The sequence below is a fragment of the Leptosomus discolor genome, chromosome 2 (assembly GCF_034619465.1).
Source record: "Leptosomus discolor isolate bLepDis1 chromosome 2, bLepDis1.hap2, whole genome shotgun sequence".
Lineage (NCBI taxonomy): Eukaryota > Metazoa > Chordata > Aves > Leptosomiformes > Leptosomidae > Leptosomus > Leptosomus discolor.
The window spans coordinates 62,197,694-62,213,526 of record NC_141392.1 but is presented as its reverse complement, the minus strand read 5'-3'; positions in this window follow the sequence as shown (position 1 = coordinate 62,213,526).

Sequence of the window (15,833 nt, the reverse complement as noted above, 5' to 3'; positions counted from 1 at the left end):
GGGAAGTGATTTCCCTAGCTAGGGAGCTGCTTGCTTTGCTTGTTTGGCTAAAGTTTATTCTTCATTACTTTTCATTTTTCTGATGCTGTGTATTCTTTTTAATCTGACCTGTGGTCAGATTAAATTGTGCCTGCAATATGTTTGTAAACGAGAATACAGTCCTCTGGATTTGGAGGTTCATTCTACTCTTCTTAAGTGCACGATACTCCTTGTGATAGTAATAGGAGTTGCATGTGCAAATGCTTTTCTTTCCAGTAGTTAACTCTTTTTCCATAGGAGGGTCTTGCATTTAGATAGACTTCATATTTTGGACGTGTAAAAATTAATTCATCCATCAGTAGGATGTTTAAAAGCAAATTTTGATAACCTTAATTAACACAATGGACATCTTTTACATGCTGATGTGTGATTTGGCATCTACCAAGGTGAACAGCCTGAAATTACTGTTCTGTCTAATGCTGCGGAGTCATTAAAGCTACAGTGTTCCATAGCCAGCCCACAGACTGTCCTTTAGTCTATTTGCATTAACATCTCCGATAGTGAGCTGTGTATTCATAATGAATTTGGTTGGGAAAATAGGGACTATTCCTACAAGAGAGGCATCTAACCCAGTTTCTTTTTTTTTTTTTTTTTTCTTCTTCTTCCCATGTACTCTTCATTTTGCTATACCAGGTAACCAGGGACAAACATGTTGTTGTAAGGCCACTGGTGAGAAAAACCCTCAAAAATATACTTGTCTATAAAGGTATCTTGTTGAGACATTCTTGGATTGCACTTTTGCAGATGGAAGAATATGTACATAGCAAATGAATGTTGATGAAATTAAAATAATTGGTTATGATATCATTTGCGTGTGTTGTTAGAGAATATTTTGTTGTGACTTCTCTGTATTAAAAAGTAATAAATACCAGACAGCTAATGGTGTGGGTTCTTCTTTCCCCGTTCTTCTCTTGACTAGGTTCTTACACCTGCTCTTTATAGAGAGACTTACTGTAGTCACCTTAAGTATTAAAGGGCGCAATGAAAACAGGTTTTCAGTGTCAATTAAAATGAAGCTTTGATGTGGCAGTTTTGAAGACTGCTGTACTAAAAGGGCGTGGGGGGCGGGTGTGACATGTCCCCTTGCAAAACAAAAGTCCTGTTCACTTCGTTCACATTGGAAATGCTCCTCCTGCAGCGTAGCGTGTCCCGTGGGAGCACTTTTGGGAAGACCCGTGTGCTGTACCGCCCATTGCCAGTCGGGGTGAATAGAAGACAGAATGCTGAATCCTTCACTTCTGTTTGAGTCTGTTAGTGTAAATATGCCCTCTGCTGCCTGAGATGTGTCAGAAGGGCTTCTGTAGGGGAGAATGCAATATAGTAGCATTAGGCAAAAGGGTTTCCCATGTTGTGACTGAACACTTCACCTCTGAAACCCCATTGCAAGTGTGGGAGCCTCAAATCCTTGATTCCTGCATAAGGTTTTCGTCAGTCTGACTAATCCTCTAATCATGCATTTTAGCAAACCTTGCTCCATATGCATAGAGCATGATTTTTCAGCCTTTGCATATTACCACTCAGAAGTTCAGGAAGGTTGTGAAGGATCAAGGCAATCCAGACTTAAAAAAAGTAAAGCAAATACTGCTGTGGGGGGAAGGAGGGCCATGTCTCAAGAGAGATGAGGCATGATTTGGAGATTGGAACTCTAAAGAGCCAGCCGTAGCTGTTCAGGTTTAATTTTGGAAGCAGATACTGTGGCTGGCTTGAATAACCTTGAAGCTGAAAAACGTGTGTGTTGTGTTAGTTGTGAAAAGCGCTCTGGATAGCTGCCTCTTAAAATACGAAGATCTGTTTATGAGGTGAAAATGTAGATAAGCTACCATCAAGTACTTGCAAGTGAATGCAGTGATTCCATATTGATATTTTGCAGAAGGGATCTTAGGTCATGGTTTAAGCCTTAAGCCTATGTGGGGAAAACTAAATGAGAACTAATATTTCAGGGAGACTGTTCCCGTAGCTTAATTACTGCAGTCTTTCCCACTTTTGGTACTGAGCACTAAACTGCAGAACTCCATGTTTGATCTGCAGTAATTACTGTGTTGCTAAAAGAAACTGAATAGCATTGTGAGAATGTGGAAGAAAGAACAAGTCACTGAAAAAAAAGCTTTTCAAGCTGTTCCATGATACAGTATGTAGTTAAAATAGGGATGGCACAGGCAAATTGGGTTAGGAGCATGCCTGGGCTCATGTTCCTGCTGGAAGCATCCCTGATTGTATCAGAGGAAGGGAATGAACTATTCAGGCTGCATATGTGTGTGGGTGTGTGCATCTAAAAATACATGTCCAGGTTTCACACAGCTATATTCGTGTTTGATTTCTATTCTGACAGTATTCTGTGAAGCAACTTCTGCTCATTCTGATGCTAGTAAAACCTGGCCATATAAAACAAAACCTGCTTTCCTGTTAAGGCTGCAGCTGCTGTGCTTTGTCATTGACTTGGTACATTAATATTTTTTGGCCTTAAACATGTGTATTAGTCAATGTGTGTTGTGCACGTTTGCTTTTCATTCAGTGATGTCCAGCCAACATCAATGGGATGTGCAGAGAAACTACAGCGGCTGGTATAGCTCCTTAACCCACAGACTGCCTGAGGCGGTGCTCACGCGGTGGCTGTGGTGGCATCCAGGAGTAGCGCTCAAGCCATGTTCCAAGAAGAAATTTACTCCTTCCTCCCATGAAGAAAAATGTTTCCTCTTTGTAATGTACCTGCCTGGAGTGCTGTATATTCAAGAGTTTACGCCTGGCTCCATTATATAATGTAACCCTGAAGCTACTCCCTTTTGTTAAACATGCACTGCACTTGTTTTCTTGTGAGAAAAACACGTGTGCAGATCACATCCATCTTACTGCTTCTGTGTCCCATTTTCCTGGCTACATACTCATTTAACAAGCAGTTGAAAAAAATAAAAAGCTCCAGCAGGATCTTTTCAAAATAAAAATCTCCCTGGTTATGCAGATAGAGTTACAGAATAACAAATCAATGCTGCCTTTGTGTGATGCCTGCATGACTCTTAATACAAGAGTCATAACTGTGGAATGGAGTATTTGGAGATAGAAGGAAATCAGGCCATAAAATCAGAGAGACTTAAATAATAACACAAATTGCCAATTGCCAAATACTTCTGCCTTTTTTTCTTCTTTTTTTTTTCTTTTTCTTTTTTTTTTTTTTTTCAGTGCCTGAGCTTTTAAATGAGTTTGGCTCCAACCTCAGTAATACCTTGTGTTTGGAATGTGGTTAATAGTAGGCTCAGTTAATTGCCTGGGACTTGTTCTAAGAAACGTCTTTGCTAGATGATTACTTGTATAATGTTCACAAACCTCCCAACCCCCACGTGACAAACTGATCTTTTTGTATTCATGTGTTTGGGAAGCATCGTTCTATTGGTACAAGACACTAGTTGAGGATACTCAGCAGCTCTGAGCTGATCTCTTCCTTTCTCATGTCTTTTATAAGACCTGGAGGAAGACAGCACCTCTGAGATTGGAGACAAGAGGAAGATCAAGAAACTGAATCAGAATTAAGAATCAACATTTTAATGAGGGAATATTTTCTTTAAAGCTTTGTTTAAATGATTGCTATGGTTACAAGCTCTGTAACCATGATACTCCAGTTACACAAATAGTAATTGAGTTTAGCCTGCTTTTTAATCTCATTTTTCTGCCAAAGAATATATTGAACTGCATGGGAGTCTTTCCTCGCCATCGGGCAATGTTTCCATTTGGTGCAGTCAGTGCTGGATTGGCTGGCTGGGCTGATGGCGGGAAGGGAGCAGGCTGCAGGTCTCGGCATACGGCTGGGGAGGACATGGGAACCAAATGGTCATAAAATAGCACGTAGGCTGTAATTCGCTGCTGAAGGCGATGCGGCAGCCAGGTTGGTTGGAGTACAAGTCAAGTGCAGAATAAGGGGCATTTCCTCTCAAAAGTTTTATGATGTTTTTGTAAGCAGTCCTGAAAAATTGGCAATGTGTGTACCTTGTTGAATTTAACTTCTCGTGGCTCTGGCTGGAAGAGTCTCTGTTCTGCTGCTTCACCTCTTCCCTCCCACCCGTGCTGAGGCTGAAGGGATGCTCACAGACCTGGCTCCTTCCAGACCCACCGAGCTGGCTCTGCACCTCAGCACTTGCAGGTACAAGATGCAATGTGGAGAGGCTGAAACCAGTCCTGGAAAGGGCCAGCATCGGTATGACTGAGCTGAGTTATTTTGCTTCTGTGTTCTGCCTCCCTCGTCTGTAATGTGCTTGTGGCCTGCTTCTGAGGACTATTTGTCTTGAAGAAAAGAAAGGAAAAAAGGAACGACATTTAGCTGCCCCTGCTGCTGCATGTCGATGGCATGATACCTGTTACCTAGGGGAACATAAAGCATCATGAGCTTGCTCAAGTTCCCTGCACCACACAGATGTCTTCTGAGGGGCCTTGCTTCATTACTTGTGCACTGGAAGAAGATCAGAGGAGACATACTGCTGTGATGTGACTGCTTAATGCAAGGCGTCGTGCACATGGAGGTGGAGCTGCTACGCAGCAGGTGGAGCGGAATGGACCAGCCATCTTTCTCTTCTTTGGGAAGGTCCTAATAGGACTAGCTTTCAGGAGCTGCCCGTATGTGGCTTGAACAAATGGGAAAGGAGTAGCTTGTGGCAGAGCTGGGAAGCCAAGCCAGGATTTTAGCAATGTAGCTGTCCTCTGTTTCCTGAAATCCATGGAAATGGTGGTGTGCCTATTTATGCCAGAAGGAAATTCATTCTAGTACTTCAAATAATTGCTGGACATCAGAAATTCAGAGTACAGGTGTTGCTGAGAGCAAGCACTGTATAAATTAGTGTAGTCATGTGTTTGGCTCATTAACAAGGAATTCTTAGTAAGGATCATAATATTCTTATTAATGAGGAATTACCCTCTAAATCCCTTTCACAGGGAGAAAAGAATCAGAAATCTGACTCATATGGTAAGGTGAGGACATTTGGCTGAAGGCTGAAGGCATGAAAGAGGTGATGGGAGAATCAACATTTCACTTCCCCTCTGGAGAGGGGGGTTGGAGGGAAAAATGTCCTGACACAAAAGTCTAGGGGAAAGGCAGAATTAGTATTTTGGTGAAGACGGGGAGAGCTTCCGTCAAAGTGTTTGATAACTAGTTTAGTTTACTTGCAATACGAAATTTGGCTTGGGAGAAACTTGTCAAGTACAAAGGCCTTCCTTTGGTCTCTCTTGTCATTACTGTCACTAGAGCTGGTAGGAGTTAATACCCGTAGCACTGGGCACAGCCCAATGCAAGAATGCCTTGAGAGGGGAGTCTGCGGGTTGCTTTTGCTTCAGATTTCACCAAGGACCATGGCCGCACACTGGCACTCTCCTCCATGGGGATGGCAGTGTTGTTGCCGCCCCAGTGGAGGTTTGTTGTTTGTATGGGTTTCGGCATGCTCCGTGACTGACCTCCTCTGATGAAAATGTGCTGGCAGGAGAGGAGCGCTGGAGAGCCCAGCCCCATTCTGCTCATGGGCTGAGGGCATGGCTGCCCTGTTGGCCCTTCGCTGCTCAGCTGCCACCTCTGGGCAAACACACACCTACACCTAAAGCAGCTGGACTTTCCAGGCCGGATTATTACTGAATCCTCTCTCCCCGCTGTGCTCAGCTGCTGACTAGTGGAAATGTAGTTTTCTGAGTCAAGCCAAGGACAGTGGGACAGATTTTAAAGTGGGTGTGTATAATCTTCAGAATAAATACTGTGTAACTGTGAACTCTCATTTTCTTCCGATTGTTTTGACAGAGGTCAGGGCACAATAAACAAACGTGAGGACTTGCACTGCTTTAACTGCATCAATTTGAAAACAGACAGGCATGAACAAGACCCAGAGACATCTGTATTGCACTTTTGAAAACCTGTAGTTTGGTAGTGAGGACCCCAAAATAAGTCTGACTTTCCTCCGTAGTACCGTTGGCCAACTGACTGCCATAGGTATGTACTGCACCAGCACAGTGGAAGGTATTTTGGGTAGGCTTTTGAGCCCTGGCATCAATAGTGCAAGGGCACAAACCATGTGAACTTCACCATAGTGTCTTAACCTTGCCCCTGGCTTTTGGGACCAAGTAGATACCTCACAAGTCTTGGCAGTTAAGTAGTTAATCATCAACTGTGACTGTGATTCTTAGCTAAGTTGTTTCAGCAGAAGTTTTTAAAACAAAAATACATAGCCAACAGACTTCAAAATGGTTGTCACACATTTACTGTTCAGACTCTGCTGGTTGGAGTATCCCTGGGAGATGCCCTGTAGGGTACCTTTCTGTTCAATGTATTTCTCAATTATTTAAATGCAGGAGTTGAATGCACTGTTAGCAAGTTTGCTGATAATACCAAACAGGGAGGTGGTGTTTACTCTCTTGAGATGAGAGGTCTTGCAGAGGGATCTTGATAGATTGGAGCACTGGGCAATGATTAACAAGTGCAAATGCTGGATCCTGCACCTAGGACAGAGTAATGCCAGGCATAAATATCAATTAGGAGAGGAGTGGCTGGTGAGCAGCCCTGCGGAAAGGGATCTGGGGGTGCTGGTCAGCAGCAGGCTCAATAGGAGTCAGCAGTGTGCCCTGGCAGCCCGGAGGGCAAACCACATTAAACACGGAGTAACCAGCTAGTCAAAAGAGGGGATTAACCCGCTGTATTCAGTGCAGCCTCACCTCGAGTGCTGTGTGCAGCTCTGGGCCCCACAATTTAAGAAGGGTGTGAAGGTCCTTGATTGCATCCAGAGGAGGGCAGCAAAGCTGGTGAAGGGACTGGAAGGCCTATAAGGAGCAGCTGAGGACTTGGGTTTGTTTAGTTTGGAGAGAAGGAGGCTGAGGGGCCACCTCATTGCTCTCTACAGCTTCCTGAGGAGGGGATGTGGAGAGGGAGGTGCTGGTCTCTTCTCCCTTGTACCCAGCGATAAGATGTGTGGGAATGGTTCAAAGCTGTGCCAGGGAAGGTTCCAACTGGACATGAGGAAGCATTTCTTTACTGAGAGGGTGGTCAAACACTGGAACAAGCTTCCTAGAGAGGTGGTCAATGCCCTGAGCCTGTCAGTGTTTAAGAGGCATTTGGACAATGCCCTGAATAACATGCTTTAACTTTTGGTCAGCCCTGAAGTGGTCAGGCAGTTGACTGATAGGTGGTCATTGTAGGTCCCTTCCAGCTGAACTATTCTATTCTATTCTATCGCAGCTTCTAGGCTGGTATGACAAGACAAAATGTCTTTACAAGACTGACTTAAGCTTCTTAACCTTTAAGGATTAGAAAAGACTTTTGCTTGTTTTGTCTGGTTGGATGTAACACACATGGGTGTGCTTTAACCAAGTTCTTGTGGTGCTGCATTTTTCTTATTAATCCTTGTAACATTTTGCCTGGCAAGTAGGAACAGTAAATGCGGAAAGATCATACACCTGTGTAAATGTCATTGTTAACAATTACGACTCTGCTGAGGACTCGGAAAGATTTGCCAAAGCATCAGGAGAAGAACTTTATCAAGTGTAGGAACCTGAGCTTGTGGGAGGTAGGGCCAAGTAGCTGATGCTGTGTCACGCATCCCGTTGGAGCTGCAGCTGCAGAGGGGTAAGGATTTTGCATTCCCAGCAGACATGGATGAACCCACCTGTTTGCCAACAGTTGCTTCTCTACGCAGCTGGCACAGCTGCCTACATAGTCATCCCCCATGCAAAGCCAGGTCAAAATGATCTGGTTTGCTTGAGCATTTTCCTAACTAAATCTAAAACTGCCTGATGCATTTTCACCAGGCTGGGTTAGGAAATGATCACACGAGCTGGTACACTGGCAAAATCGATGAGGGGTTAAGCTGTGGTGAAGATTATGGTGAGGCACTGGGAAGACTGGGGGATGAATGGGGAGTGGTGGCTGCTTCGCTTGGATAGCAGCCGTTCAAGCAGGCAGGGAACTCACTGCTGTAGTTAAGCATGTACATGGGCTCTCTTGTCATGAAATGTGGGTGTCCCGTGTCATCTCAATAGAAGAACTGGGTTTGTTCAGTCTGGAGAAGGCTTGAACTGTTGTCTTCAACTAATGATGGGAGAAGACAGTGGTGCACAGTGACAAGGTGAGAGGCCAAAGGCATGGCCTGCACCAAGGAAGATTAGATAGAAGGAAAAAAATTTCACTGTGAAGGTGATCAAACATGGGAACAAGCACCCAGAGATGTGCAATCTCTGTCCTTGGAAATATTAAAAACTGACAGGACCTGAGCAACCTAATGTAACTTCAAAATTTGTCCTGCTTCCATTAGGAAGGGGAGGTGACCTCTAGAGGTCCCTACCATCATAAAATATTGTATTATAATTTTTTAACGTCATTTAAAATTAGATGAAATCAATTAATGTTACTGAAAAGTAAATATTGCTTGCACTCAAAATAACTCACAACCAAGTTCACTACCCAAATTTTACACGCAGGAAGATGAGGTAGAAAAATCATTCGTTTGTCTGAGACACACGATCCCAAGAGCAGGGATTATAATGCGAAAATTTCAGGGCTTTCAGGTGCACAATCTGGTGTCCACATTGTATGTCTCCCCCTGCTATCTACCAGTGCTGATGGGATTTTCCAGGGTGCAGCAAGGATCCCAGCTTCTCCCTGGGGAAGAAGGGCACCAAGCAAAGCATCGATGTTGCAGTGTGTGCCTGCAGCTGTAGTGTTACAAAGCTTACACCATTAAAATGCCTTACTTACAGCTCTGCACGTCTATGTGCTTCAGAACATAATAGAACATGCTACATCATATGGTATGTAACATTAATATATAATTAAGATGTTAGCATGGTGTATGTTAATTCACTGGTAACTGCAGATGAAGCTGTGTTCCACCAAGAATCTCTATTGGTATGTGTATAGTAGAGACATAGAAACAGATAATAGCAAACATAATAAACTGAAGATGTGGAAGGCCAGAGTGGGTTATTGGCAGCCACTGCTCTGCACACACAAGGTAAATGTGATCCTCTATAGAAGGAGAAGTTCAGTCTCCTTTCTAGGGAGCCAGCTGAACATATCATGCTGTTGTGTACCATGCTTGTAAATTGCAGTTGTTTTAATCTACATTTTAAAGAGCTGTGGATGTATTTAATGATGAAGAAAACAATAGGTGAAGAGGAATGGGTTGACTGAGGCAGGTGCAGAGAACTGCTGCTGAGTAAGGCATCTCTTGTGGTGGCAGGTTCATCTCTTCCTGAGCCTATGTCAAGCTGCTACTTTTGAGCAGACTTTCTAGCTGTACAGAATAGCACCAGTCAAAAATGTGGTTTTGTGCAATGATATGGCAGTCTAGCCATGGTCTAGAAGCACAAACTTAAAACCAAAGATGTCTCCAGTTGATGTAGTTCAGATGTGACCCTGAATTTCAGGGGGTAACACTGCATTACTAACCCACACAAAGAGGATGCTTCCAATAAAAATGGCATGGACCACACTTTGCTTTCCTTGAAACAAATGCCTGATTTTCTTTACCTTACATTCAGCCTCTGGTGTAACAGAAAGATGAGTCTGTTGTGCTCTGGGATGGTGTGGTCTCTAGACATTGATTTAATAACAGTTTGTAGTACAATAAGCAAAGAAAGAAAGAAACTCAGTACATTCATATTTCTGAGGGAATTTGCCAATTAGGATCTACCAGAATGACTGAGAGCAGAGACATGATCCTTGAAGTTTGAGCAATCAGCTTGCTGCTGGCACATGACCTGTTGTTGTGTACAAGAGCCCAGGGTGTACGGAAGTGTGAGAGCTTTCATTTTCTTTATGAGCACAACATGGAACACTCAGTTCCAAACACTGGAGCTGGTCATTATCGTCGTGTATTGGGTATTGTGTCTTCCCTGTCTTTTGTGTAGAGGGTCAGATTGAGATTTAAGATACAACTTTTCAAATTCTGTTTTCAGTCCAGGAGATGTCTGCTAAAATAGTCAATGGAAAGGCTACCCTCAGCTCTAAGAACAGCATTATACTCCAGAGTTAACATCCAAATATGTGCGCTCCTTTATGAGCAAAGGATGGGTGAAGTTCAATTAGCAGTTATTGTGACGACAATTCAGGTCATAGTTTCATGAGATATTGTCACAAAAAACCCCAACTGAATCACTGCAATGATCTGAATTAAAATTAGCTCTTCTTGGGGGGTGTGTGTGTGTGTGTGTGTGTTTTTAACCTGAATTGTTTGAGTGACCCAGTTCAAGTCCAGCCACACAGCTGCATGCTGGTGAGGGCAGTGGGTGCAGCGTGTGGGAGGGAGCAATGCCTTGAATGGGGGGGACAGGGGAAGGAGCTGTAAGTCATCTTAACTGCTGGAGCTGGTGTTTTATTTTTAATTCTGTGGAAACACCCAGGAAGAGATAGCTGAGTAACATGATGACTAGCACAACCTGACTCTCCCCTTGGGACCTGCTTGATTTTTTTTCTGTGTACTATTGCTGTGACACCGTGGGTGTTCAGCTTGCAACTTTGTTTTTCAGAAACTGAACTAGCTGGCAGCTTGTAGGCTGAAGCTTTCTGGTGTTAGCCATAGGGCACTGGGACCACCTAAACTGGGAAAACAGAAATTCCATAAAAGCAAGGAATCTCAGCAAATGCTGATTTTAAAAAAGCTATTACTTTTGTTGTGGGTTTTAGTAATACCCTCCAAAGGGATGGATTGAAAAGGGGACTGAGCATCACAGTGCCCAACTTTAATGTTGCTGACACCTGGCAGATCATGGAGTGATAAAGCTAGGAGTGACCTTGAAAGGTTCCCTGACTGGGTGAGGTCTGACATGGTCCATGTGCCTGAGTTGTGCAAGCCAGCTCTCCCAGCCCTGTTATTGTTTCGGTAAGATGCCTGGCCCGATGTCCATAGCACGCTTCACTGAGCTGGCACTGCTGGTGGGACCTCAGAGATCCCTCCAGTCCCCTGGTGCCTAGACCATGACCCTTTCTTTAAGCGGTCCACAGTGTCATGTAGGACACCTTTTCGCTCTGCACTGCAAAGGCAGATGCTGCCACAGCCTGCCATTGAGGTAGCTTTTTTTGGCCTAGAAAACTGCCCAGCTTCGCAAACTGCAAGTGAAATGAGTGATCTGCCAGAGGAGCACTTCATGGCCCGAGTGTTACTCATGGGAGGAGGGGGCACATGGATGCTCAAAAGCTCCTCTCAGCTTCTGCTCTGAGTGAAGTACTAGCACCCCAACTCCATAGCAAGCCAGTAAAAAAAATATTTTTTTTTCTTTTGCAAGGTTCGTTTTCTGCCAGGTTAAATCCCAAACCAGGCCACGATTGGGTCAGAGGGGTGCCAGCACCCAAATAGGAGAGGAGGCTGTGATACCCAGCAGAAATGGAGGAGGGAGGACTCCTTCGGTGGTAGCTAGTCTTTAAGAAATAACAAATACCCTGCTACTTACAACAGTGGTCCATCTGGTCTTGTATTCTGATCTGGCTGTGGCAATAGGAAGATCAGACTTTAGGCAGTGCTGCGATTAAGTAGTAAGTGAGCAGGATTTCAGTACACCTGAGCTGACCTAGTAGCTTGCTGCTGCCAGAAGGACTATTCACACTTTATCCATCAGCACTCTTAATGTTCTGGCAAATAATCCTTTTTTCCTTAGCTGGATTACTTTTCTGTTGGGCTAGGGAGTTAGTTCAGTTCATCAGAGAGCCTGACAGGCGCTGGAGCCGGCGCAAAGGAGGGCCTGCAGAGCTGTAAGCTGGTGAGAGGAGTAGGACCTCCTGCGTTGCGGAGACAGAGAGCTGTTGCAGCAGCTCAAACAGTATTGTCAGCCCTGACCTACATCTCATGTGAAATTAAACCTGAATCTAATCATATTTTGTTCTATTTTTAACAAGGACTATCCAGCAAGCTGCAGCAAGCAGAATAGGTTTAGACCCCTCATTGGGTGGGAGAAGCGTGAGAAAGAGCGAAGAGCTGCAGGAAGTGGGTGAAGTGGTTGAAGAAATGGTGCTCCGCCTTTCATCCTTTCTGCGGAGAGGATGTGAGCTGGAGCACTGCAGCATTTGGTGTTTGGGTGAGCTGCAAAGTGGCCACTTGTGATCAATAAAGACTGCTTTTTTGGCACTTTTCCTAAAAGTAGCTTCATTAAATGCAACGGTGTTGGCCAAATTCTAATTGAGTAAATCCATTCTGTCTCTCTGAGGGCTCCTGAAGTATCGGCTGGGTAAAATGTTCACTTCATAGGAACAGAGGACTTGCTAATGGCCCAGTAATTCAGCTCCTTGGATGGGATGCTCATTGGATGCCAATGTGTGGAGCTCAGCTGGCTCCAAAGGAGCTATTCAGATTTACACCCGCAAAGAGCTGAACCTTTATTTTCTGCCGATGGCAGTGCCAGAATTATCAGGGCAAGGTACAAGAAAATAAGCAATTAGGGAATAACCTGGTCATTGAAAAGATTTCTTTCTATTACTGGACAGTTAGTGGTTGGATTCTGCTCTGAAGGTTTATACCTAGTGAAAGCCTCTGCCCTGACTCTCTATTTCTGTTGCATTACAACTCAGAGCAGGTGGCCCTCAGCCCAAAGTGAAGTCATAAGTCACTCCTTAATATTTATAGCTTGAAAAGCATTTTAGGATCCTCTGAATGCACCCTGTGGTGTATTTTGATAACCAGTGTACAAAACAATCCTGAGCATCCTTTTCTCCCCCTTTTTTTTTTTAGAAAAATGCAGAACTTATTTTCTTGGTCAGAGAACACGAGATATTTTCTTAGTCTTTTCTTTGTCTCATGGCTCGTGGCCACAAGGTGCAACAACTTAGCCCAACTTTAGGATCATTTTTTGTGCTGAGCATAGAGTGTTTTGCTGAGGCTGCCTTTCTCTCAGGGTGGATTGCAAGTGTTTCATCTGCACCTCAAAGCTGAAGCCTACTAACTTTGTCAGAGACGACTTGCACTTAAGCGCTCCCTTTTTTTCTTTTAAGCATGAAAGTATTTTCAATGGGATAAACAGAGAAAGTAACCTAAATTCAGAGATGCATGAAGATAAAAAAAAAAAGCGCCAGGATCTAAATACAGGGAAATGTAAAGTTTTTCCCAGTCTTCCAGTTAAGGCCGCAAGCAGGGAAGGAGAGAGGGCAATGTGGTTGTTACCTCCTTATGGGACATCCTTATGGGGCATAGAGCACATGCCTTACTAGGCAACACGAAGGGGTGTATGTGAATGACTTCATCACATCCTCAGGGTAAATCCAGGACTGCCCTAGCCTGGATGCATGACTTCAGTTGCTTTGTCTGGGCATGCTTACATTATGTGGCTCCCTTGAGTAGGGGCAAAGAGCACTCCCTTTAGATCCTTGTCCATACACATGTGATGTAGGTATTGTAAAATACACTATTCTGGGCTTATTTCTGAACAGTTACCTCTTTTGGCTCTTCACATGCCCTTTCTTTCAGACCATGTCCAAATACAAGGAGCAGTGTGGAATCTACATTGCTGAGTAGAAAATTGCTCACAAATGGCATACACCCTGGCATCTTTCCTTGCCACCCCCCTCCCAAGGTCAGGACCAAACATAAGAACCTCTGCCTCTCCTGCCTGGGCCTGCGGAGTGCGGAGCTGGCCCACGGTTTGTTCAGCCGTCTGCAGCCCATGAGCAATTACCACTTGACTCGCTATGTTGGGTCAAGTGTGATGAGTGGCTGGGGCTGCAGGGCGACCTGAGCTGTCAGCCATGTGAAGCTATGAGCCAGTGGGGACTGCGGATGTTGACATATCTGAGTTTCCCTGAGGTTTGAGCTCTGGCCCAGCACTGTGCTGCCACGGCCACAACCATCGTCTCCTCCTGCATCTTTGAAAAGGATGCGATAAGTCTTTTCCAAGTAGAAAAAACAGCCTTGCACAGTAGTGAACCACATTAGTGCAAAAAATTCATGGGAAGAGGAGACCATCAGCGCAGCGAACACCGCTTCTCCATGTCTGCCCCTCCCTGTCCTCCCGACTCCCTCATCCAGCTGACACGTGCTGCATTGGTGGGCAGGCTGACTCGAGGGCAGGGTTATCTCCGTTCCTTATGTGTGCCCCTTGGCTCAGCAAAGGTCATTACTATGAAAGGCAAGGCAGGGGTAACATGTGGGCCCAGGAGAGGAATGAGCCCTGCTGCTGTATCCCAATAAAGTGAAAAGAAATGTCTAAATTCAATACCAGTGAGTGCAACGATGTTCATAGCAAAGAGAGGGGGGCGGTGTGAATCCAGAGACGACTGCATATGTGGTTGATTGCAATCTGATTGACAAAGTGAATTTAAAGATGACATTAATAGTGAAGCCTAGAATGCAAGTTTCGCTGTATTTTACCATACGTCCCTGTTTTGGGTCACTTGCACTGTTGATGCAGTCCTGTCATCTGGATTGTATATTCCATGCCTGTGTCTACTTCTGTTCAGTTTTGTGGGGAAAGTTAAGCTGAAACAGATCAGCTGTTTCTTACTAATCTCTTGTCAACAAGATTTATCATTACTGTGGTCTGCCACAGAGATCAAAAATTAGGTGAGAGGGTCATGTTAGCATCATGGATGTGATTTTAGCTGTCATCATGAAAATCCCCTCACATTTAGATAAACTCTGGGTTATTGAAAAATGTTGTGGTTTACATGTTCAGCAGGAGAGCTGTTAAATTTTTGAGGTGACAAAGGTCAGACATGCAGAAAGGGAAAATATTTTTGTTCTTTCCATGCAACTTTTGCAAATAAAGGCTGTTGCTTGTTTGGAAGCAGCACAACAATGGATGGCTTTAGGAAGGAGGATATAGCTACCATCACCACCTTTTCGCACCCCCAAATCTGTGCCTGGTGGTACGGCAATAATTGTGTGAAATAAAAACAAGACTGAAGGAGGCAACCACAGTACACGCCAGGATTGATGAGACTGGCAGCATCAGTAGGAGTATGATGATAAGGATGAACAGCAGGGAAGACACATGTCGCATTGCTACTTACTGCCTCCAGATGATCACAGGAGTGTGGTGGGTTTCTATATCTTGAGTGCAGAGGTACCCAAGGGAAGTGCAGCAGAGCTGACATGCAGACTGCAATCCCAAAGGCTTTTCACAAGGTCACTTCTACCATGCAGAGGCCATTTTGTATTGGGTACCAACACAAGAAGAGAGGAGGAGGAGGCCAGTGAATAATGTTGAAGAAGAATGAGAGAAAGTAGGTTAACGCAGAGAAATCTGCCAGTCTGATGCAATGGATGATTGCATGGTTACATTTTGTAGATTTTCCACCTTTACTGAGGGTACTCCAGCCTCCCACAGCTCTATAGGCCATGAGATTACACATAAACCATATCAATAGTTTGATTTTAAATGCCCTATCCAGCCTGGGATCAGCCAGGATTATCCCTATAATTTTTTCTCCCATCTCTCACAAACACGTGAGGACAAATACTGGAACTAAAAGCTGGGAGGGTCCCTCTCCTGTGTTTTCAGTGTTGTGTGTATGCACTGAGAGCGAGGAGGAAATTGCTGGGATAAAATATAGTTGGTAGATGGTACGGAAAAGGAGAAGCAACAGGTGTGTGGGTAGAAACTCACAGAGTAATAGGAATTGCAAGTATGTGAGTGCAGTTTTAGATGCAAGAATTAAAAGGATGAAAATAAGGAAGGTGGAATAGAGTGGGAGTGATTTTCCCAGAAGGCTGTGTAATTATTCATGAGGGACGATGCTGTAAGAATCAATCATGACTATGTAGGAAGTTTTATCTGTAGGATCCTTGTCTCCCTGCTTGCTGAAGTTGGAAGGTATGAGGCAACAATTATATAACTAAAGATGAGGCCATAATGATTAT